The following is a 24,415-nucleotide window of genomic DNA, read 5'->3' as shown; positions in this document are numbered from 1 at the left end:
AGTAGGGTAGGAATCCTTCCCTCCACCCTGCACATGCAAAGGCTCAGGTTATATTTGTCTTCATCGCATAAAATTATCCACATTGGTACAAAGTACTACTGTTCTTGCATAGTGGCATCCTCATGTTTGCCCTCTAAAATGAGAACACAAGGTCCTAGCAATGAAGAATTGTAGGCAAGTAATTTATGGGAGTAAACTGGCATTTAAGTTCTGCTTCTCTCCACCCATCTGTTTTCTTTCTTCTGCTACTTGCCCCAGATCTACTTACTTTTGGAACTACTCTGGAATTATTTCTTCCTTATGAACTTGCAAATAAAACAGAGCTCAGAGCAAAAAGGTAAGTACCAGAAACACTGTGCTGCTTATACAGTGCAGCCCATGGCTGGAAATATTTTACTCTCAATGAGCCAATAAGCTTTTTCCAGTTATGTCTTTCAAGATGCATGATTCCTTCCTGTAGGTATTAGATACAAAAGAATGTGTGTGGTGTGGAGGTTTTGAAACCAACACCTTAGCAAAAGAAAAATTCTGGTTATGGCACATTTTGGTGCCAGAAACTTTTCCCTCTTTATTTTCTACAGGAAACAAAATTAACATGAAACACCCTTCCTAGAAAAAATGTTAAGATATTAATGCTAGGGTATGTATTAACCACTTTTCCTATTTGGAAGGAAGGCAGAAGACAGCTCTTCTGCACCAGACAGTGAATACTATATAGTCTATTTAGTAGCAAGGGCAGCCACTGGAAAGCTTGATGAACACTTCCTTTTTCAGATGCTTCAAATTGCAATCTGGTCAAGAACAATCTTAATTTTTAATACTGTTCCTTTGTTTTTGTTGTTGATTCCAAATCAGCATTACTCATTTCAGATAAGATGCCAATGTAGAGGCAGGCTGAGGTAGTCCGGGAAGTGTTAGCCAGTTGATACTCTGGGGGTGTTTGGAGGATTGGATTCCAACACTTCTCAGCATGATTTTGAACACCTGTAAAGTCCCACTTCTTCCTCGTAGCCAATAAAAGAGTGAGTCAGCCAAGAGAGTTTTATTTTATTACATGTACTTTGCACCCGCCTTTCTGAGTAACTTGCATAATATTCTCTCAATGATTAGCTGTCTTTCTGCTTCAGTTCCTGCCTCCCTGCTTTGTCATTTCTTTAAGTATGAATATCGATAGGTTTTAAGATCTCTAGGGTGCTATAATGTACCAAATAAATAAAAAACTTTTTTGAATATTCTCTCCATATTTGCTTTTTCTTCATCATGTCCCATAATATCTAATTATATCCACTGGAACATCCCCCCAACTACTCTCCATCTGTCAGAACAACTAATAGTACATTCTAGAGAAATGTGCTCAAAAGTCTGCTCATGAGTCTGCTCCCACAAACTCAAAGAAGATGTTATTACAAGTTTACTTCTTCCTCTGACACTCGCATTGGCTCACAAAATGGGTCAGAAAGAAGAGGACATGCCAGACTTACAATCCAAGATGCCCGTTTGCTGACCTGACCCTTTTCACAGTATGGGAATCTCATAAGGAGCTAGAATCAACTGCTATCATACATTTCAAACCACCACATGCTTTCTCTAGAATCTCATCCTTGATGTTAACTGTCCTTAGATATAGTGCAACAATGCCAGCCTTCAAGAGGCCCTGAACTCTGGACTTATACTGAGTTCTAAATTAATCTCTAGAGTAATTTGTGCCCTGCAATCCTTGAACAAACACTAGGCATCTAAGATGGTGAGCTAAGCATCAATTTTTTGAAGTGACATAAAGCAAAAAGAAGAGAAAATATCTACTTTCCACTACTGGACAGGATAAAGACTTCCTCCCTCCTTCCCTCTTTTCCTCCTTCCCTCCCTCCCTTCCTCCTTCCCTTCCTTCCTTCCTTTTTTAGAATAATAGAATAATTTAGGTCAGAAGGGACCTTTGGAGGTCCAAACCCCCTTCTTAATCTAAGCAAACTTCAAAGTTACATTAGGTTGCTCAGGGTCTTTTTAACTCAAAAAGAAAAAAAAAACACCAATGGAGGGAAGGAATAGATGCTGTTCTGGCACTAGGCATATTTCGCCATGTTTTAAAAACTCTTTATTTAGATACCGGAGCAAGAGCTTCCCTTGCCTTTCATCTTACTCTTTCTCTCAGGAAGAAAGATGCTGATGACCACACAGTGAAGATCCAGCCAGCTGAAGAGTGTAAAAGCATACCACGTTGAAAGGAGTTTGGAGAGAGGAAGTGACTTTGCAAAGAAGCTGTAGCAAAAAATGTAAAGGGGTTTGCAAAGAAGCTGCCTCACAGTCCCGAAGTTCCTTTTCCCTCCCCAAAACCCAGAAAAGTTTTTAAAGCAATTCTAGTGAGATCTTCCTCTTGACACACAGCATATTAGCAGTGCATCAGCTCTGTTCCTTGCAGCACATTTGCAGTCCTTGGAGATACCTGTATCTTAGGACACATTGCAATACCAGTCATGCTGATAGTTTCTTAGAATACAATTCCAGTCATATTTTTAGCACTTACTGCTGTGGATTCACAGTGTACATATGCCCTAAACTAATCAAGTTATAAACAAAGCAACTTTTAAGTAGCCATGACATTTGTCTCCATTTAACCCTGCATCAGCCTGTCCTTAGGATCAAGTGAACAAGACCTTTGGGCTGAGATGGGTAGCATATGTGTGTATTAAATTCTGTTTTTCTTCTTCCTTATGACTTTTCTGTCATAATGCTGGGTAGATGGAAGTAACCCCACTGAATCAGGAGACATGTGCGGCTTACTTAGAAGATGTCTTTCTGTGGCTGAAGGTGATATGGTTGCGTTATAAGGTTCCACCTCACTTCACAATTAGGAACAGCAGGGCGCAGAGGTTGCCAGGAAATGTTTCGCATCTTATTCTTTTTTATAAAGACAAACAGGGAAAGGAGAGGGCAGGTGGAAGAAAGAAAGCAAATAGCAAATCGGCCTTGCAAAAATGCTAATTGCGGCTCCCACAGGATCAGTGTGCTGGCAGCAGAGAGAGTTGCTAGCATGAATTTATGATCATAGCCAAATTGCCAGCAGTGACCAACTTATACCGTGCCAGCAAAATTTACGACTTAATTTCATCCTGTATAAACCGGCTAACACATGATCACAAAGTACTGTGGCTAAAGACTCATCCACCTGTGCTTCGCCAATACAAATTCTCTCATGAAACAAGGAGGGCGTGCACTGACCCTGCTTTGACAGAAGGTTGGACTAGATTACCTCTTGAGGTCCCATCCAACCTGAATAATTCTGTTTTCTGAAATTTGTTTTGAACTTGACCTGCTTAACCTCACAGCAACAACAGCTATGTGTTTGCTTATTACACCCAAACAAAATGCAATTTTAGCTTATGAATATCAGAAAATGACATGAAAATGGGATGGGAGGAGGAAGAAAATTATCCAGGCAAAAATGGAACATGAATGCTGGTGAAATTTTGTTGAGAAAAGTTACAAGAAGAATGACAGAAAGAAAACTTCACTGGAAAAAGCAAACTTTCAATATCTACAGTTACTGAATTATTCAACCTATGCCAGGTCGTAAGACACAGCAGTTAGAATTTGGATTAAAGTCATATCATAGTTGGCAGAGCTTGATTCAGGAAGACTGGCCATGTTACCAAAGGCTTTTCTGGCCTTAAATATCCAGTAACTGAGAACTGTAAATCCTGAGCCACATTTTTTTTTCTTCCTGTATGGGCAAACCTGAATAAAAACCATCAAATCTCTAAAAAATATTCCTTCCAAATTCTCAACTGATGTTTTTCTCCTTGATTCTCATTTTATTCAGTGCATTTTACTTCTGCCAGTGATAATTCAACAGATGCCAGTCACTCAGCGCATTTGTTCAGACGTTGAGACATCAGGAGGTCTAGCTTGGTTACCAAAAGAGTAAAACTACCCAGAGAATCTTGAGGACACATATGAATAAGTATCTGAAATTAGGGCATCGAATGAGACAGACTTGTTTTATATAGTGATCTTCAGTTTACATGTGACAGAGCTACATTAGTTGGCAAACACAGAGTGGATGATGTGAGAGTTTAAGAAGGTGGTTATGAATTAGGGGTACCTGATCACCTTCCCTCATTAGCTTCTTAAAACTGACCCCTACACCATTATGATGAACATATTGCCTGATAAAAATGAAATATGACACAGTGAGAAGTTGTCAGCAATTTTCTGAAGCCTGGCTTCTCAACCCAGTAGATCACTGTAGGGAAACAGTAGAGAGAAAGAGTTTGTCATAAAGCTTTTCTAACTAAACAAAATGGACATGAAGAGAATGAATGAATAATCACCAACCATCCCATGGACAGAAGCATTGATCAAAGCTAGCAGGTGGTAGGCTCAAGACAATAAAAGAAGGTAGTTCTTGAGATGGCTTGTATCAACCGAAACTGCTTGCTGCAATATGTTGTGGAAGCTAAAGGATGGCACAGGCTCAAGGCTCAAGGGCTAATCGAACAGGGTCATGGAAATAAAATTCATTTGGAGCAATTATGGAGACATCATCTTGGCTCAAAAACCATTTCTGTGGTGGAGCCCCAAGGTATTGGAAGCTGAATCTTTGAAAGAAGCAGCACAATTTACTTCTGCTATTCTTATATATCTCTCTAAGAATCAATCCACTTCCATCCACTGTTAAAGACTGCATACAGGGCTAGCTGGATTTTTGATCCAGGTTCTGTTTTTTTGTGAACATATTCTAGGAAATTGTACTCCAGTAAGAAAAAAGAAGAGACTAATAATCATTCTAAGCAACAGGAAAGACACATTTAGCAATTCTTTTCAAAAAATTTTTCTTTGTCTTGTAGCTTTACATCAATGTAGAAGCAGCTTGAACGGCACTTACCAATGGCATTTTAGAGCAGTGGAGCATTACAGAACAGCTACCATCCTAACACAGACTACATACTACAGAGTCATAATTTACATTGGTGTAATTTCCTATGGTTCCCTGAAATTCAGAGCATTGTGCTCACCTATATCTGCCAAGAATTTGCCATGCTATCTGCAGTCTACACGGCATAGTCAGTGTAGAAGAGTAAAACACAAGCAAGTTGCACTCATGAAATTTCTAAGTCACAGTTTTGGTAAGGATGTCACAGATGACTTGGGGGAAGAAACCCAATTCTGCCTCCTCAGTACAATAATTTGGTGAATTTTACAGAGGAAAAAGAGATGGAAAGACAGCCATGCTGATGTTTCAAGTCTGAAATTCAAAGAGATGAAGACTTAATTTTAGGAAAATACCTACAGTTTCTATTGAATCCAAATTGCACAAAAGGCTGCATACTTCTATTGGAATGCGCTTCAGAACTGTGTGCCAGCAGATAGTGGTATCCTAAGTTTACATAAAAAGTGATTTCTGTGGCACAAATCTCTGGGAGAACAGTTATCTAGCTGACTAGCATAACTTGTTGAATAGCAAGGGAAAAAGACTTTAACCACAGGCTAAAGATAAGCTAACATGGTGTAATGCTCTGGAGGCTTGGGTTTGGGTCATTATAATATACAAAGAAAACTGTTGCCATGGCACTCCAATCTTTTCATTTTTAGTACTGAAGAAAGACTGTCATAGACTAGAACCATCAAAAGTACTTAAGCAATAGAGAAGCTCATAATTTTTTAAAAAAGTACTTAGCTGCTTAAAGATGCAGATAATTACCTGACACGTTTTAAAATTCCTAGTAGGTGTCCCACTGCATCTTTGGCTGCACAAGCTATCTTCAGTGTGTCTAAAGGTATCTAACTTATGTGGGGGAAAAAGAAAAGCCTCTCATCAACATCCTTTCTTTTGCTCTGCACCAAGAACAATTGTGAGAATCCTTCCTTTCTACATCCATGCAACAACACTCATGATTTTCTGTCAAAATTTGATGCATTCTTCTGTGCTCCAACTATCAGATATACATAATTTATGTGCAAAATCTTGACTCTAACAAGAAAAGGAATTTCTACATAGCATGTCGGGAAAACCTTGCCTACACATCCTATCTTCTCTCTGAAAGCTCAAAGACCATAAAAAAAGTAGTACCTTATTATTTTTTTTTTAATAAAAGTCTTAGGATATTTAGGCCACATTCAATTTGAATTCACAAGAACGATGAAGGATAGGCAATTGAAAAAACAGAAAATACACACTAATTTTCCTTTGGAAGGACCCAGTCCTAGGAATAGAACAGGTCTGTTTTCATCTTCCCTTTTTCATCCTCACTTTACCTTTAAAAGAAGGAAAGGAGCACTTCCTGCTCTACTTTTAGATAGAAAGAAAAAGACACACTTGTTCAATAGAGGCTTTGAATTGGTAATAAGTACCTTCAGTTTTATAAGCTATATCAAAGTTTATTGTCACAATACTGGAGTGCTGATTTGTTCTTCAAAGTCCTTTGGGATGAGTTCACAGGGTGAGAAGCTCCATAAATATGCATGGGACAGCAGTGTGCCTTGTGTTTCTAAACTGTTTATATCATTCAGAGCTTCAGACACTTGAGTTTTTAAGGAGCTGCTCAGCATGATATATAGCCCGACAATACATGCTACACAATGAAAAAGGCTATACAAGTGCATTTTCTCCCACTACTTTCAAAAGCTATCAGAAGAGAAAAAGAGATCTGGCTTGAATGAGACCTAAGGAAGAATTGAAGGTAACTTTGTTAAGAATTTTGAAGTGACTTTTCCAAAAGAGTGAAACATAAACACCACTAGAACTCATCCCCTTCTCCTAGCCCAATATTTTCAGTCTCAGGAGGAAGATCCTCATCCCCCTGCGTTCTTACATTAGTTTGTTTGTGTCTGATACGTTGCCATAGGAGTGTAAACAAAGCTCTAGGAAGACCCATTATTCTAAAAGGAAAGAAGGGATGGCACGATCATTAATAAAGAAAAACAGTGAAGATATTGACCTCAAGATGTATGAATCGATAGTATGAAGTAAACATAGAATTTAAGGAACTTGCTGAGAAAGAGCATTCTTTGGTGTTTCGAAGAACTGCCTCTTCGAGTCATTCATTTTGTTCTACAGTTGCAGGTAGACCACAGGGTATTTGATTAGATTCTGGAGCTCTTCCTTGAAAGTTCAGTACTAGTACAATGCATTACTACGTATAATATAGGCCGCATGGCCAGCTGATATTTAGCAAAGTAGCTTCAGCTCAGTCCTATATATGACAATTCACACCAAATGGAACTCAAGCCCACAGCTGAGCTGTGTGGGCTATAAAGCTTTAGCACACTCCAGCTCCCCGTGAAGAGTTAAATGTAGAATAAAGATGAAAGAATGCTCCATGCTAAGACCACAAATTTACTAGGTAAGTCTTCGGTGTAAATCAGTATCAATGGTTCCACAGAAAATTCTAGCAACTGAGATTCTGTTTAATTGCAACTTGCTAAAGCCTGGGGGCAAAATAGATGTCTTCAATGCTGCCTTTGCCTGCTGAGGTACACAAAGAAAGACTTCCTGCTACTGGTTGCTGTAGTTATACAGTGTACCGTGATGAATGTTGTGATGTGTATTCCCACATTTGCACATGTCTCATGCTCGGGCCCAACAGGCCTAATGAACAGCAAGAATGTATTTTTGTACCTTGTAAAAAGAATAATTTAGTTGTGCATTCCTCTAGGCATCAAGACTTGACTCAACCCTTCCTAACAATTAGTCCATTTAGAGCTTAGGAAAAACAAAGCATGGAAAAATGTACAGAGAGCACCGTACCCACTAACCCCCTCCACACACAAGCACATATACCCAGACCCACACTGCCACCAGGAAATTATTGCATAACCTTTCAGGCGAGATGACCATTAAAGTCTGTTTGCCCACCATACTGTCCTTCTATTTTTCATTCCAGGACCATTATTGTGAATCAACAGAAGACTTGGGCTGACAAGATTTAGCCTGCAGATGCATTCAGAAGGTAGCAACTGTCTGTTTTAATTCCTTTCTGGCCTCAGAAGGGATGGGGGCGGGCAGGGGGAGAACAGTCGGCTGGAGATATGTACAGTTGATTCCTCAATATCTTTACTTTCGTAACTAGGAATAGAGAGTCCTGGTTGTACCCCAAATGTTTGAATTCAAAGATGACTTGGTAAGTGTTTGAAAGAACTGAATTATGTTCTAGAGAAACAGGAATTTCCTCCTACCAGGGCAGGATTATACGTGCTGGAAAATGTTAGGTCTTCTTGAAAAGCAAAGAATCCCAAACCAAAACATGGCCACGAATGGCTGCAGAGGAAAAATTGGGATTGCACTGTAAAATACAAATCATTCTTTCTTTTTGCTACCAACTGCAAAGTGATTTTTTTTTCCTTTTTAAAACTTTTAGCGGTTATCTCATGTTTTTTAGACTCTTTCAAAATTTCTCCAGTTTCTGAAAGGTTAGAGTTTTAGAGTTCCTTTGCCATTAACTTCACTGTCAATATATTCAGTTACGGGAACAAGACAGAGGAAAGAACAAGAGAAACAGCAGATTGTAGAAGGTTTTCGCATAATTTTGGAAGATCGAAGTGTCATTTTGATTCCTGCAAAATAACCAAGTAAAAATGCATTTAAAATATCATTACAAAACAGACACAGTTTCCTTAATCATCTCTATAGTAGGAACTCTGAAAGCTCTCAGATTGGAGCTCTTGTTTGTAATGTTCCACATCAAGATTATAGTTAATGAAATCATCCAGCCTAATAGTAACATGCTGGATTTTCTAATTTTGAATAAATCTAATAGTGACAAATCATTACAGTTACTTTTCATCTATAGGTCTCAAAGCACCATACGTTCATTAATTATGGACTAACGCAATCTAATCTGTTTGAGAACCTACCCCGAACAAAACCAGAATAGCTTGCATAAAGTTTGATTCTGAGTGAACAACTTAATGTTTTATTTTAAAGCCATTATCATAGCTTACAGACAGAGTCTTTTTGTGACGTTACTACTTTTAGCAACTGTTCTAAGGAAAGAAAGCTTTAAACTGTTAATCAATTGAAATACATGATTTACACAGCAGCATTCAAAAAACATGACTCAGAGTGCTTTCTGAAAAATACAACGCAAATGCTTAAGTGTTTGAATAATGAAAACAAAGAGAAAGTTCTGGAAAAAAACCCATAAGGGTAAATAAACATAGAAGGGAGGAGTTAAACACATTATTTCCTATTTAAGTTAGCCATCAGTACAATTTCGGTCCCAACAGGGGTACTAATCCTTTGGCTATTACCTCATCACCAAGTTTGTTAGCTTCATCAAAGCTCCCTGCAGGCACCTGGGCCCATCTGGCACATGCAATACAAAGTACCCTGCAAAATGCAAAGCAGGATGTTAAGCTTCCTGGTTCATTGAAAAGCAAAATAAGCCACCCAATAATTCCTTTTTAACATCTCAATAAGAAGACCGTTATCTGAGCAGAAGATGGCTCCATGGTTTTCCATGCATAGGGAACACTGTGCACAGGGTCCTGGACATGGGCAAAACAGAGATTAACTATCAAGTGACCTTGGTTGGTGTAGTGGGTTGTGTAGAATGATACAGGTGGGTGCAATGTAACATGATTTTAAGGAGAAATTTAAAAACCCACTTCTCATTAGAAGTCAAAGGAACACAAGTCTTGTCTACACATGATATGGCTCTAACTATGTTTATCACTACAGCACCCCTAACAGGAGACAAGGATAAAGATATAAGGGTATAAAATTTTTAGGCGAGTACAGCTGCAAGCACATTAGGGACTCTGTCACTAATGAATTAAAAAAAAACACAGAACCCCCCCCCCCCCCAAGAAATAAAAAAACCCCAGTTTAAACCAGTTAAACAACGTACAGCTCTAAAACACAGGCATGCTGATAGAAAGACCACATTTGGATTATACATTAGAGTGTGTACTTGTGCTGTTTAAGAATTTACTGAAACTCTGCTGAAACTTTACAACTAGCTATGCCCAGGCCATTGAAGTGCAGAGGAAGCTGTGTTTGCATAAACAGCTCCTGAGGGTAGCCTTATGCAAATCCTAGCACTAAGAGGAGAGCAAGGGCTTATCTGATCACACTCTAAGGGTCCTAAACTGCTGGAAGTCCCCTGCGAAAACCTGGTGTGGGACCTACAGTTCAGTTTGAAGCAGAGCCCAAAGAAGAATTCAAATTAGAAGCACTGTGAAGAGTCAAGTGAAAAATGATTCTATCAGCTTCAGTATAGTTTTCTAAGTGTCTCATAGCCAGTTATGAATTACTGCCAGCCCTGATGGAATCCAGATTAACTTCTAGTTTGCACCTGCACAAATTACTGCTACTGCTCTGCTGCCATAACCCCAGGTATCTCAGGTTTTTTCACGGGTAAAATGTGGAGGAAGACGGAGGTCTTTCCATGATGCAAAGAACCCATGCTGAACTCCTCCTGAGTAATCATTGCACTATATTGTGCATATTTATTGTTAAACACACTGGGTTTTATTTTTTCAGGCTTTGCAGGGGCATCACTGGGATAAAACTCAAACGCTTTTAAGTACATTGCTTTAGGTCAGAGCAGCAAGAAATGAGAAGGCAAGAAACCATGTTTAGGTCCAAAATGGCTTACCTCACTTAGTCCCATCAGAATGACAATAACACTTAGCAAGAACTTGAAGTGTCACCTTTTTGCCTTGGAAATGTCTGATATTTTAAGAGGAGGATATGATGCAAGTTTTGACATGACAGCTAATGGACAACTCAACTTAAAGAACCAAGACAGTATTGCAGACAAAGAAGGTAGGATATTATAAAACACCTGGCTTGCACAAATTCCGCGCTGTTATCTCTACAGAGGAGTTAAGTTCTTCAGCTTGTGAGAAAACTATGTGAGAAGGCCAGGCAATAGTGGCACAACACTCATTGACAGAGCCCAGAAGAACACAAGAGATATGGTAAACTGTGTACATAAACTAAGGATATTGTAGTATGGCACTTCAAATACCCATTCCATTTTGATCTTAGAGTAGGGGTGATCTGTGACAGATACCAGTATCTCCTGACAAATGAGGCCCACTGCAAATCTGTGGCCAGCACATGTCAGATAATTCTGGGAATCTTATTCTGTGATATCTTTTTGAAAAAAAAAAAATCTGATTTTAAATCTCATCAGCAGTGCTGAAACGAGTACAAGACCTTACAGAGCAGCTTTGGTTGTTTCTTTCACTACGTCATATGACTGAGTAATATGTAACTAGTTCACCTCTGAATCTATCTGCCACCTTTCAGTTTGATCTTTGGTGTCAAGCCTAAACTTCTTCAACCATTTGCCTTGATGTCATGATCAGTGTAGTGAAATAGTTTCTTATCTGGGCAATTGTTCAAATTATCTTACTTCCTCAAATTAAAAACCCATACAGATTATCATGATCCATGTTTCTGATGAAGATCATGGGTAAACTCAGAAACTAGGAAAACTCAGAAATACCAAACTGATGTCTTCTTATACTCACCTCAATTTTTTTTCGGCATCACTGAGTCTACTCAATATTGTGTATTATGTTCCATCTTTTCGCCAAGTTTCTGTAGGATGGGGGGGGAAAAGTATGTCTATAATAGCATTCAGACTCCTAGATGCAATAGTATTTTAACCATGTTTTGGTAACAACCAGTCAGGAATGAGGCATCTAATACTGGAGCTCAGTGACTGTTTCTTAGCTCCGCATCATTTGCACTGGCAGTAGAGTCCTACCATGAGCAATAGGAACCTTGAAATTTTTTTTTGAGGGAGAAAAGTATGAAAGACATGGAACACAACACGTGTGCACACACACGCATGTACACGCACACACACTCACACAGAACAGAGCAGTCAAATTCTCCCATTATGGACCCAGAGGTTTCAAGTCATAGAATCATTTTAATGGAAGATAAGACCAAGAAATCATTGGTATGAGGCAAACCCTCCTCTCCAAGGTCTGTTTATAGCACATGTGTTAAGATTCAAAGTAGTTCCATGAATCAGAGGCATTAAAGATTGCTAATGCTTATTTTCCCAGCAAAAGAAGAGATCCATGAATACTCCCCATGGCACTGCCTCATGTCTACAATATAACATCTGCATGCAGGTGGTCTATAGCATCCCTAATGAAAGTATTGCTGTCTTCACCCACTATTTAAAGTTATGAAAGAACTACTGCTATCTACCTATTGGAGTTTGTATTAGCTCAGGTTCTTCTAAACCAAGGCTTTTAGTGAATGCTTACTATAGGTAACACAGCTCTCAAACTCTCGTGCTTTGATGCTCTCCAATGGTAATAGTGCATCTTTCTAGTCTTTCTACTTGACTGTATTTATTCACAGTTATTGAGACGTATGTTTGTATTCACGTTGACTGCTAGACACATTCAGAAGTAAAGCAAAGTGGAATCAGCCACTGAACAATATAGCTGGAAGTGTGGACGTCTGGGCATCATTACTAATTCTCTATAACTAGGCCAAGCTGTTTGTATCGGCTATAGTGACAGAAACTTAGTTTCTAACAAGTCTGTGTTATCTGCAACTTGATGTATGGCAAAAATATCAACCTCATCTGTTTCTCCAGTTTGGCTGGAGACCACGGCATTTCAAAGCCCATTGCTACTCAGCCAGCCAATCTACTGAAAAAATGTCTGTGCTAAGGCAAGTAAAAACACGAAAAGAATCATTACAGGAAAGGTTCACATTAATCTTAGGTACAAAAAAAGAGACACTTCAGTTAGAGATAGTCACAAATATATCCTGGATACAGGCATTAAGGTCTTCTTTCTCCAAAATTAAAGGTCTCCTTTCTCCAGTGGTATGATGAAATGTCTTCCTATTTGAACCCTACTTGCTGAATCCTTCAAGGTTCTAAGACTCAAAGAACTCCAATGTTTAGAAGACATACTAGCCAAAAGTTTAATCCTTAATATGGAAGCTGTGTGTCGTATGCTATGCCCCTGACTGTGTATGTAATAGCAGTGTAGATCTACTGTGGCTCTGAGCTGACAGCTATGGTCCAAAATTCAGGCAGGCACATTGTAAGTACCATCCTGGTGCTATGCTAAGTACACCCAGGAGGCAGAAGATAATAGCACAGGCATGGTGTGTGAATAGCAACATTCACAATTACAACTGGAGGACTGGTTTGCACCTGATTATCTTGGACCTGGCCAAAGCCAGTATGAGACTGTCTGCACTCAACCATGTGAACACAGCTCCCAGCATGGGCTGGGTCAAGTAGTCACCCTTCTGAATGATGGACAAAATTAAAATCATCCAAACTGTGGTTTCAAGATTTTCCTGAGAATAGCAGTAAGAAAAAGGTACAGAGTGAGGAAAATACAACCATGAGAGAGCCTTGTGTGAGGACCGTTGATAACATGTCTGCATCCAAACTATAAGAAAATACTGTGAAACATAAAGTGTTACATATCCTCAAGGCAGGTTTAATTATCTGAGGGATGGGAAGGTGCTGAAAAGCTGACTTCTTTAGGTGTTAAACCATTTTTTTGATTGTCAAACAATCAGTCAACCATTCTTGAACATCTTTCAGTGTGAACCCATTACTCCTCTAAGTAACCAATTTATTCCCCACTAAAATTGCTGACTTTTAATTCATGTACCAGTGAGTGGATACTTACACTTCTGCCATATTTTCTCCAAGTGCTGACCAATCATTATGAGACACTTTAAGCGTGGTAAAGATTTTAATCTAATCAAAAGAAAGCACAAAGCATTTAGTCAAAATAATACGTTATTTGAGATACTTATTCCTGAATAACTCTCTCCTGATGACCCAGTAGGGAAAAGTCATTATTTTAAATGAGTCCTTTGAAAGAAGGTGGGGGGGAAAAAAAGCCATAGAAGCAATAACAACTCTATACAAGGTGTACTGTGATACGAGGGAGGCTTGCCATTTACTTTCACAGGCATTGGATCAGGATCAAGGTAGATAAAATAAGCAAAGCTTTAAAAAAACCAAACACACTCAAAAGTACCGAGTGTTACATTGTGTCACACATGGACCAATGCTGCTTAAGCCTGAAGCAAATGATAATGTTTAGGAAGGTGAAATGTTTGCTATTCTACCACAATCCAGTGAGGTCTACTTGTTCTGCTAATAAATCATGTCATTTTAGATGTAGCTTGCCAGCTGGAGTCCAGGGCAAGATTTTCTAAGAGGTTTTATAAGCAGAAAAATAAAGCCAAGAGGCATATGATAGCTTGATTCAAATCTGCTTCAGTAAAGAGCCAAAAAGCACCCTCCCCAACCCCTCCAAACCTGAAGATGGCATCTTTATTTTCCTTTTACCAAACAATCAATTTCAATATAAATATTATATCCATCTAATAAAGCATTTAGCTGCTTCTTGATCAATCCAGAAGTTTATTCGCCTACACTGTCTCATAATAGTTATGCCAGCTGTCTACCAACCTTCATAAGCAGCCCTCCTACTACCATCAAGTGTGTTTGTGTTTACCTCCTTCATATGTTATTTGAAAGAAAACATTCCCAACAACCTTTTTCCAAACTGAAGTTTCTTTGAGCGAACTGGTAGCATTTTCCCTGTCATATCCAGAATATTCCACCGCAGACGTGGTCAAATAGTGCTGCTCTTTATATAGCCCTAGTCAAAGCACCACAGAAAACAGCATTTTAAGTGAAAGATGGAATCTCTCAGTCTTTGTTAGAAAGAACAGTAGCTGCCAGAAAGAGCCCCTTCTCTTCCTGGAAAAGGGGAAGTTCTTTCTTCCCTAGTTCTCTTTAATCATATGCCCCTTTTTCAAGTCCTCACTACTCTTCTCTCTCTTATCAGCTGTCTTAGGACTTCCTTTCAAGGAGGGTAAGAGAAGAAAACCCAAACAAACCTTCCCATCTTTTCTTACCTTCTATCTCCCTCATAAGCAATTCTAGCCTTAGCTGCTCTTATCTTAATAAGTTACTCAAAAAAGCTGTAGCTCAGCTTCTTACCTGGAAAGCAGATAATAAAGCATTGGTAGGGCTAAGCACAGCACCACTGCTTAGAGGCCAGCTCATCTCGAAGCACACAACATTGTAAGCAATTAAACAAATAAATAAATAAATGCTATTTGAAACAATATCAGGAGTATTTTCAGCAACAGCAGTAAAAATGCAGCAACTATTTTATGATGATTCACTTTGAAGGTCCCATTCTGTTCAAAAAACTTTTCTCATGGAAAGTTTAGGCTGGCCAAGTAAAACTGATGCAAAACAAGAAAAGTGGGTTTGAAACTGGAGGATTTTTCAGGTAGATTTCTAAAATACAGATAGAAATTACTTGTATCTCATTGACACTCTAATTACCTTTTAAACTGCTGTTAAAAAAAAAAAAAAACTACTGCATAGTTCAGTTGCTTTAATGCTAAAGTGTCTACAGTTAAAGGAACCAAAGTATCTTATTAATATTGCATAGGGTTGTAAAAGCACAGATATTTCAGATACGCATTAGGTTGATGTTGACAGAAATGATGGACTAACACATGGCTCTCGGTAAGGCACAGAGTGTAAAGAGATGCTGGAAAAGCTTTGCCACATAGAACATAAGCATCGCTTACTAGGAAAAAATGTTCTCAGTCTTCAGTGAGCAACCTGAAAAAACACTGTGCGCCTATTGACAAATCTAACTCAGATTAGAGAATAAAATCTAGGACAGCCTGGTAGGACTACATTGTTTTTATATCACATTTACCACAGTATTATACCACTGCAGCATCCTGTTCAAGTGCTGAGATTTAACCTCTAGAGAGAATCCTAGGTCATCATGTTAAAACATGTATAACCACTGTTAAAGCTGAACACTAGGAGTTCAGAGCCCAGTGCTATAACTCTGAGTGTTTTGAGAAGTTCTTCAAGGTGAATAACATGGTGAGATAACGTTGGAGGAAAGCAGTGTCTTGTGCTTATGATCTCAGCCTGATTAGGCTGGCTGGCTGCCCATCCACCCACCTGGTATCTATGACTAGTCCTTAGCTTTTCTGGCTTCTTGACATTGCCTGTAAACATGCCTCTTATAATATAATAAAAGAAATGGTGTTGAAGGTACTGTTTATTGAATAACAAAAGTGTTAAAGGAAAAAGGTGAAACCATTGCTGATTTATTGACCAAAGTATTAGAGCCTGAGTTAGGGAAAACAAGCAAACAGACGGTATTCAGATCCAAATTCTTGTAAAACACATATCTAGGGTCTTGACATAAACACCAATGCAATGTGTCACCCAGCCTGAAATTATTATGGAACAGTCCATGGTAGTAAAGTGGCTCAGCTAAACCAGATTGTGCTGAGGGTCATTCACGTCTTCCTACACCATCACACAGTTTAATTGCTAGTCTCTCAATGGAATGTTTTTTTCCTTGCAGCTCAACTGGGGAAAAACAACTATTCGCATGGGTAGATCAAATTTCAGGATCCAGATTAAGCTTCAGTCTAAATTTATTGAAATTAAATTAGACAGCCAATAAACTGGGTTGCAGAGATCAAATATTAAAATTGCAGTGCTTAGCAACAGGTAGGAGACAGTAATGCAAGAACTCAAAATAACAGTGGAAAGAAGATGAGGCAGTTGGCTGAAAGGTGATTAATGTGTACAAGTCTATGTGCCATGTGGCAATTTCCCCTACCACAGGTGGGAGCTCTGGAGTTAGAATGACAGCTCATGGCTAATGAAGATTTCCTAGTTAGGAAGCAGATTAACCTTTCAGAGAGAGGTTTCTTGGTGATGTCACTGTCTGTCTCAATCATATTTGCATGGAAAGAGATCATGAAGGTTATTCTCATTATTACAGCTGGGGAAATAATTTGTGATAAATAAGGTATTCAGTGCTGTTAAGTCTAAGTAAATCAGAGAAGTGTCCACGGTCTTGTCCACAGTCTTGATTATTTCCAGGTTTGAAAGGTTGCTTATGAACACTGAAGCTTTGTTTTTCAGAGGCATGCAGCATTTCAGCAAAAATACTGGAATGATTCAGGCAGTAATGGTCACAGGTTAAGTAACCATTAACAGATATCACTTCAAAGTCTGCAGAATATTAAACAAACAAAAAAAATTTGGCCTTTATTTCCTTCTGCTCAAGTAACAGCCATGACCAACTGCAAATTTAGAGATGCCAATTAATTATTTGGTTATCCTTTTCCTTCCTGAAGTTTCTGTTCCTCCTGATTTCCAAAATTCTCCTGTAGTTACTATTCTTCGCTTGGTTCCAAATTTGTTGATAAGCTGTATAATTTATTTATTGATAGGTTAATTTTTCATGTCCTTCCACAACCAGAATTTATTTATGATCTCAAAGCTTAGTTTTGTGAGCATACATGTATGAGGAAAAACTAGAATTTTCAAGGCACCGCAGAAAGTGACAACTTGGCTTAGTGACTTACCAATAATCAGTGGAGTTAAGGCAACTTATGTGAGAATGCTTTTGTTTATGAATTATTAAGTAAAATGAGTGAATTTAAGCCATGTTGAGCTGAAGCAAGCCAATTTTGTATTTGTGGGTGTGTCCATGCTCCACCTTTAAAAGAATATTGACATGGGATGGGGTAGATGGATACATTCCCTTGAATGCTCATGGGAACTGAGTTCTGAAAAGTCCAGGCAGAAACATAGCACGGAGGGGTGAGACATGGACCCTGTGCCTCTATCTGCAGCTGCTTCTGCTAAGAAGAAAAGGCCGCTGATTCTTCATGGTGGTGTCCGGCCCTGGCACGGCTGTGGAAGCTCTACCTCCTGAAAGTGCCTAACGGGCTTCACACACTGTTGCTCTCACCCGACTCAACTGGAGACAGGGGGATACCAAACCTTCCCAGCACAGAGCAGTACCCACAAAGCACAGGATAGCCCAGCATACTTTGTTAGAGCTTAAGAAAAGTGATAGGAATATAAAGTGATATTTTAAGTAGAAACAACACAGGACTTTATTCAAGATAAATTCAAAGTAACCTTGAACAGCAGTTCAGGCTGATGATACATACTGTCAATGCATGCATGGCAGAATGTTTTATATTTTCCAAGTAGCCTCTGGGTATTCCACCACTGTAATACATGCACAGGTGATTCCTCAACAGGTTGTTTTCAGAAGTTTTCAGAACACCTTAAAATTTTCAAAGATAATCTCAATATGTTCTATTGTAAAAAAAAAAAAAAAGAAAAGAAAAGAAAAAAGAAAAAAAAGAAAAGAAAAAAAGACCAGTACTATGTTCTCAATAGCCATACCTTGCTTGCTTCATTTTCCCCCCCTTTCTCTGGCACTGAGCTTACATTTAAGCAATTTTCAATCTTCTTCTTGCTCTGTTTCACAGTTTTTACACATACAGCTCTTATACTGACAGAGAGCTCTATTCTTACATTTGTCAGTTTAATTTATATATTTTCCATGACAGAACAATCAGGTAGTTAATGTGCGTGTTTCTTGTTTCGTAATAGACAGGAGAGCCTTAATTGAAAATATGCTAATTTCGAAATGAAATGTTATTTTTAGAGTGGCAAATGCATTTAGACCAGCCACTTTATTACAGCAAATTACATGGTTCTCAGAGACAAGGTCTGCTGGCAAGTCAGGTAGGCTGACATCATCTCTATTGGCTTAACCTAGAATACAGGCTTTTCAAGGCTCCCCAGAGGTCATCTTCCTTTTGTCCTGCACAGTTGGCAAAGTAGTTAACACCAATATAAAACTGCAGAATAGCTGAGTTTGGACGGGACCTCTGGAGGTCTCTAGACCAATCCCCTGGCTCAAAGCAGGGTCAACAAGAGCAGTTGCTAATGACTATGTCCAGTTGGATATTGGATATCTCCAGGGTTGGAGAGTCCACAGTCTCTCTAGGCAACATCATCTTCTACTTCTCCACTTTTTTTTTTTTCCAAATAGGTTGGCAAACCTTTTACAGAAAGATAATTTTTTTAGGGAAAGTTCCCAGTTTCCATCAAATCAATATCTTTGGTGAGATAAGGTTGTTCAGGTTTGACAGTAAGAGAGTATTCCAGTTCTACAATAGATATATGAATAGCTAGTGAGGCAGAAGTATTAGAAGAAACATTAATCTCACCCACTGTGCACTAGCATACTTTGCATCAGCCTTTCTTTATATTCTAAATTTGGTAACTGTTCTTCAAAGGAAGTCATCCTTCTTTAAGCTCCTGGTGTGCAATGGGGAAGAGAATTCCCTTTTGCCAGGCCATTAGCAGAGATCTGAAAATTAATGAAGGCAAAACCCTGATACAGCAAATACTTCTTCCATGCCAATCAGTCTTGGTTTCCACGTTGTTCTCAAGTTGGGAACTTGCCAAAGATCCACACGGCTGCAACCCAGCCATGGTGGAGCTCATGGCATGGGGTTGCTGAGGACGAACACAGCAGGAGTGAAGCTCTTCCTCCCTCTCTGGACAATTAGCGAGTGATGAAGAACACACATGCTGTGCTGCCTCTTTCCTCCTCTCCTCCGACATAAGAGACTTCCTCCCTCTCAGTAGGAAAATAAGAGTCTCATACTGCAAGACTTATTATTCAAACTGCTGTTCATCAACAGTGAAACACTCAGCTTTTTAATTTACAAGGCAGTGAGCAATTAACTTCCACCCATTTTACAACAGTGCTAAATATTACAAGTGTCTGCTAGAGGAAGCCCAGGGTGTCCTCAGCTCTGCAGTTCTTTGCTCTTTCCTGGGCTATAAGATTCCCTTCAGCTAAACCCTGATGGATACTTCCTTCTCCTCTCATACAAGTGCAGATGGTTATTGGTTAGGAAAAAGCCTAAGGCTTTTCCACACCTCTAGCACATTTGCAATTCTGTTAATGAGTCTCCAGATCAGCCAGGGCCTTTTTCTTTCTTTCTCTCTCTCTCTTTTCTTTTTAATAAAACCAACCCTTTTCTTTGCCTTGTTATCCAGAAGGGTCCTGAGATGGCTTGGAAGGTACAGTCTCTAAATTTGTCATACCACATAAAATCTCATCCTAAATTAAAATACATAATCATTAGGATTGTGTACATACATTCAACATCAACTCTGATGATTGGCATCATTTTTTTTTTGTCAGCACAGCTTCTGGATATGCTCCGTCTGAGCTTTTAAATGTTTATGGTTAGCCTTTTTTCAGTCCTTCTGCTCGTGATTTTTGTAGAGCCAATCCAGCTCCTACTAAGTGGAAAGAGACACAGTGGCACCAGTGGGAATCTGGGCTGAGCTAGCTGTCCTGTTCACATCGTGTCCCTGTGAGCTCAGTTCAGGATTCATCGCGACGCCATGTAGCAAATAGGTAACAAATAGCAATCTGTTTTATGTCCATTCAGGCACAACAAACAGCAAAGGAGGCTGAATGGTTATCATGGTATTGTAACAGACTCCCCCATATAATAAGAAAACTCCATGCACTGCTATGTCGCATTTTAAACATTACTTCTCTTTTTCATGATGACAAATCCTAAGAAGGTGAAAGGTTAGAGTAATTAGTCTGCTAGTTCTACCCACAGATTTATCACTTAATTTACCCTAATTAATGTCAAAAGAAAAAAGCAGAAATGCCAAGGCATTTTCAATAACTCTCGACTGATGTGATTAAAAGAACTAGTAATGCCATCTTAAGGTTGTACCCTGGAAGAATCAGGGATCAAAACATGTACTTCAGTTTATTTTTTCTGCAAAGAATTTGATCTCAAATTCTAAGCACTGATATCAGCAATCTACTCACAAGAAGAAATTTCAGGTCAAGGTGGAAAATAGCAATGAAATAAGAGAAGCGTTGACATTAAAAACCAGAACAGAAATGTAACTACTTGCAGAAAAATAAAACCTGAAGAAAAATGAATATAGACAACCTAAAGTTCAGGACATTCTCTGTCCACTAAAAACTCATTTTTAGTACTCAGCCATATTGCAGCTTTCAGTAAGTCCACAGTTTTGAGAGTGCTGTGGTTGCACAGCAGTTTTAGTATTACAAAAGTAAGTGAAATATGAAAAAATTTTGGTAACAGAGCTATTCTTATAGTCCCAGTTCTCTTGCACTGATTTCACACAACACAGCTCTGCACAAGACAAGTTCTAATTCCAGCTTTAATTCAAATTCCATACAGCATATACTAGCTTAATTTTCCTTCAGTTTAAGACTAACAAAATTGTCTCTGGCTATTTGACTCCTCCTGCCTTCAAGAAAGAAACATTTTACTTACACTTGGCAGTCAATAGAGTTCTGCCATGATATTCCACCACCAATGGAGTTTCCTCCTATTAAGACCTTAAATTCTCACCAGTTGTTGAAGGTAAAGAGCTAATAATGAGTTTAGGTGCACTTATCCCATTGTACTGATTATTTCCACTGAAGACTGAGAGAAAACCAGCAAGTTGTTTAAACACTAGGACCTGCTTGATTTTAATGTTGGCTAAACCAGAGTGGATATGAACCATGGCATGAAAGGAAGGTTTTTCATAACATAGCAACATCTATGGACAATATTAAGGTGACCATATTCACTGTGTAGGTGAAGGGCAATGGAACATATATATGTTTCTTGTATAAACTGCACTACCCGGTTTTGGTCTACTTTGTTCTTCCTTTTTCTTATTGTTATTCATATAGTTCTGCATGGGCACAGATTCAGAATGATTGATGTGATGTAAGGACTTTTCAGCAATAGCCGAGCTTTTGATTAGAAGACAGTTGGTCTGCAAATTCATTTCACCAAACCTGTACTTAAACTAACAGGGAGCAGAGAAGGAGGAAGGAAGTGAAGCATTCCTGGAACTAATGGGAGATTACCATTATGACTGTGAAACTTACGAGGCAACATGTTTATTAGACACACCATTACTACCAAATGGATATGATTTCCTGATCCCCATCCTAATTTATCATGAGCAAAAAGCAGCTGTGCCATTAAGCACAGAGAAAAAGCCAATGAGATGCAAATATGCAACAGACTAATTACCAGGCAGGCAAAAGAGCTTCTATTTTGGGTCTGTTGAACAGGGGATTAATTTCTTGTAATGGAAGCAAAATCTGCCAGATCAGGCTCCTGTGTAACCATTGCCTTCGGTTTCTCACTGAAACAGTCTGTGCTTCTGTGTTGAGCAGTCTGCACCAGGGGCCTCCATTCGTGCATGGCACAGCCCCCAGCAGACTCTCCAATGGGGCCTGGCAAAAAAAAAGAAAAAAAAGGGGGGGGGAAAAACCCTCCCACATTTCTCCATGGCTGGCATGGGGTAAGCCCCCAATAGGCTGTTTGAACCAGGGGCTAATAAGAAGGAAAGCAAGTAGGCGCCTCTGAGGTTTATATTTTCCTCAGATAAAAACAGGCAACATTCATTTGAGGATCATGTTTTTGATCAATTCAGTAGTAAACACTCATCATGCTTGATGTTTAAAGTGATGTACATCAGTAGATCTGAGGAGAAGGGGAGCAAAAAATTTGTTCACTTTCCCTATTCCAAAGATTTAGTCCTTTATCAAATAAATAGCTTCATTTCAGAGGAATTTCATCATAGTTTTACTGTCACACTAAATCAGTGATTGGTTAATACACCCTAATACGCTAGATTTATGAAGCTCTTCTAACTGTACTTGCTGCTGGATACATGAACTATGTTGGGTTTGGATATGTATCAGGTTTAATACTCTGTAAAGTAAGTAGTCTGGCTTTAAGGGAATGTATCTTTTTATTGTTTTTTTTAATCGAGTCTATTAATTGGTAGAAATCAGCTTACTAAATAAAATAACATTGCAAACTCAACCTCCTCAATTAGAATTCTGGAATTTTAGGAAAGTATCATCTTCACAAATCTCAACTGGTTCATGTGGAACTACTGCCACTGAGATTTTGCCCAGTTTGTGTGAAATCTTTTGGGGCTGGGCTTTTTTTTGTTGTTTGCAGCTACATCTGAGATCACTGCATGCTCTCTAACAAGTTGGGGGTCTGGCTTCTGGAGTTGCATGTTACCTCATCCATGGGGCATTTCCCTGCCTGCCTGGATGCCTGGACCTGCAGCACCTGTGAAGTTTGTATTAGTCTTCAATATAAACAGAAGATAGGAAATAATCATTACAGTTTTATGTATCTCAGAAATTGCTCTGTATTTTACAGGTAGAGATTTGAAGCACAGAGGCTTCAACATGACATTGCAAATATATCCGGAAACAGAAGGAAAAAGGTGGCAGCACCTTGTTCTCGCTCACTGCCATGAAGATACAAAACACAGCTCAAGAGAGTGCAAAGTAGATAGATCATGTAACAGGATGATATCAAGCCCCATTCAGAGTAATAGTAGACCAGCTGTAGAGATGATGACTACAGTTTTGAGATTTTAAATCAAAAGGGTACCTAAGCACATACCTATCTCACACAAGGTGACAAAGCTTAAATAACCCCTTTCCGTACTATGCTGAATTAATATGTCTATGGCAAGGTGTTATATCTCAAAATTTTAACGAGACAATTATAAGCAATGCCTTAGAAAATCGGTCTTAAACATGAAAACCCCAAGTAAGCGATAAAAGGCATTACTTAAAAGGTACTCATGCTTTATGAAACTATCTGAATGTCATAATATTTTGAGTTGAGTTATTTTCCTGCATATTTTGAAATGCCTCCATTTACAACACAGTTTTATCCTAAGTACATGGCACAGAGCATTTGAAAGTAATATTGTGTTTAAAATCATTAGAAATAGCATCACATGCTTGATAAATGATTGATAATGTTTAATAAATTAAATATTTCTCCCCATTTACTTGAGTAACTTGAGTTCCCTTGAGAAGCAGGATAGTATAGTTCGAAATCTCAGTAATTTACCATCATTGTGGGTTTATTGCCTGATGCACAGCTGTTTTTCTCTGCTATTTAATCCTGTTTTGTGTTACCTACTTTTCCTTCCCATAAATGTTATCTGCAAATAAATTACAATCCTCATGATCTCAATGTTTGAGGATTTTCTTCCTTTCACTGCTTAGATTAAATTCGAGATGCCTCTTCGGTGACTTAGGATGCATCTCTAACTCACCTGCTTAATTTGTTCTGCCAATATGTCTATGGCTATTCTCACTGCAGCCCACCTTTGTAGAAGGTACAGCACCATTTATCTCCAGCCAGTTCCCTTCTAGGGAGCGGCTGAAAGTATAACTTGTCATGTTACTCGCATACTGCTGATTTCCTCTCATTTTTCTCCATGCTACTTTAATATTTCATCAACTCTTCCCCTAATATCATCCTGGTTGTGGTTTTCAGAATTGTCAATCTGCAGTGAAAAATGGAGGGCCAGGCAGGAGCATAGAAATCCTAAAAGAAACAGCTGTTCCAGAAAGAGTTGCTGCTACCCGCCAGCGATAGAGAGGAATTTACTTGCAGACCCAAGCTACAGAAGGAGTGATCAGCATGCCTGCTATCTGGAAACTAGATTTAAGACAACCCTGGTTGACTCACCAA

The 24,415-nt window shown here is 38.9% G+C and overlaps 1 long non-coding RNA gene across 1 annotated transcript; it reads left to right on the top strand.

Moving 5' to 3' along the window:
• Nucleotides 1-298: 298 nt before the first annotated feature.
• LOC135327301 (uncharacterized) lies at nt 299-23,204 on the top strand. Its single transcript, XR_010387404.1, has 3 exons — nt 299-337; nt 7,881-7,946; nt 23,078-23,204. It is a non-coding gene; the product is annotated as an uncharacterized LOC135327301 (long non-coding RNA).
• The last annotated feature ends 1,211 nt before the right edge of the window (nt 23,205-24,415 follow it).

Source organism: Dromaius novaehollandiae, chromosome 2 (assembly GCF_036370855.1).
Source record: "Dromaius novaehollandiae isolate bDroNov1 chromosome 2, bDroNov1.hap1, whole genome shotgun sequence".
NCBI lineage: Eukaryota > Metazoa > Chordata > Aves > Casuariiformes > Dromaiidae > Dromaius > Dromaius novaehollandiae.
This window is presented reverse-complemented; position numbering and strand designations above follow the sequence as displayed.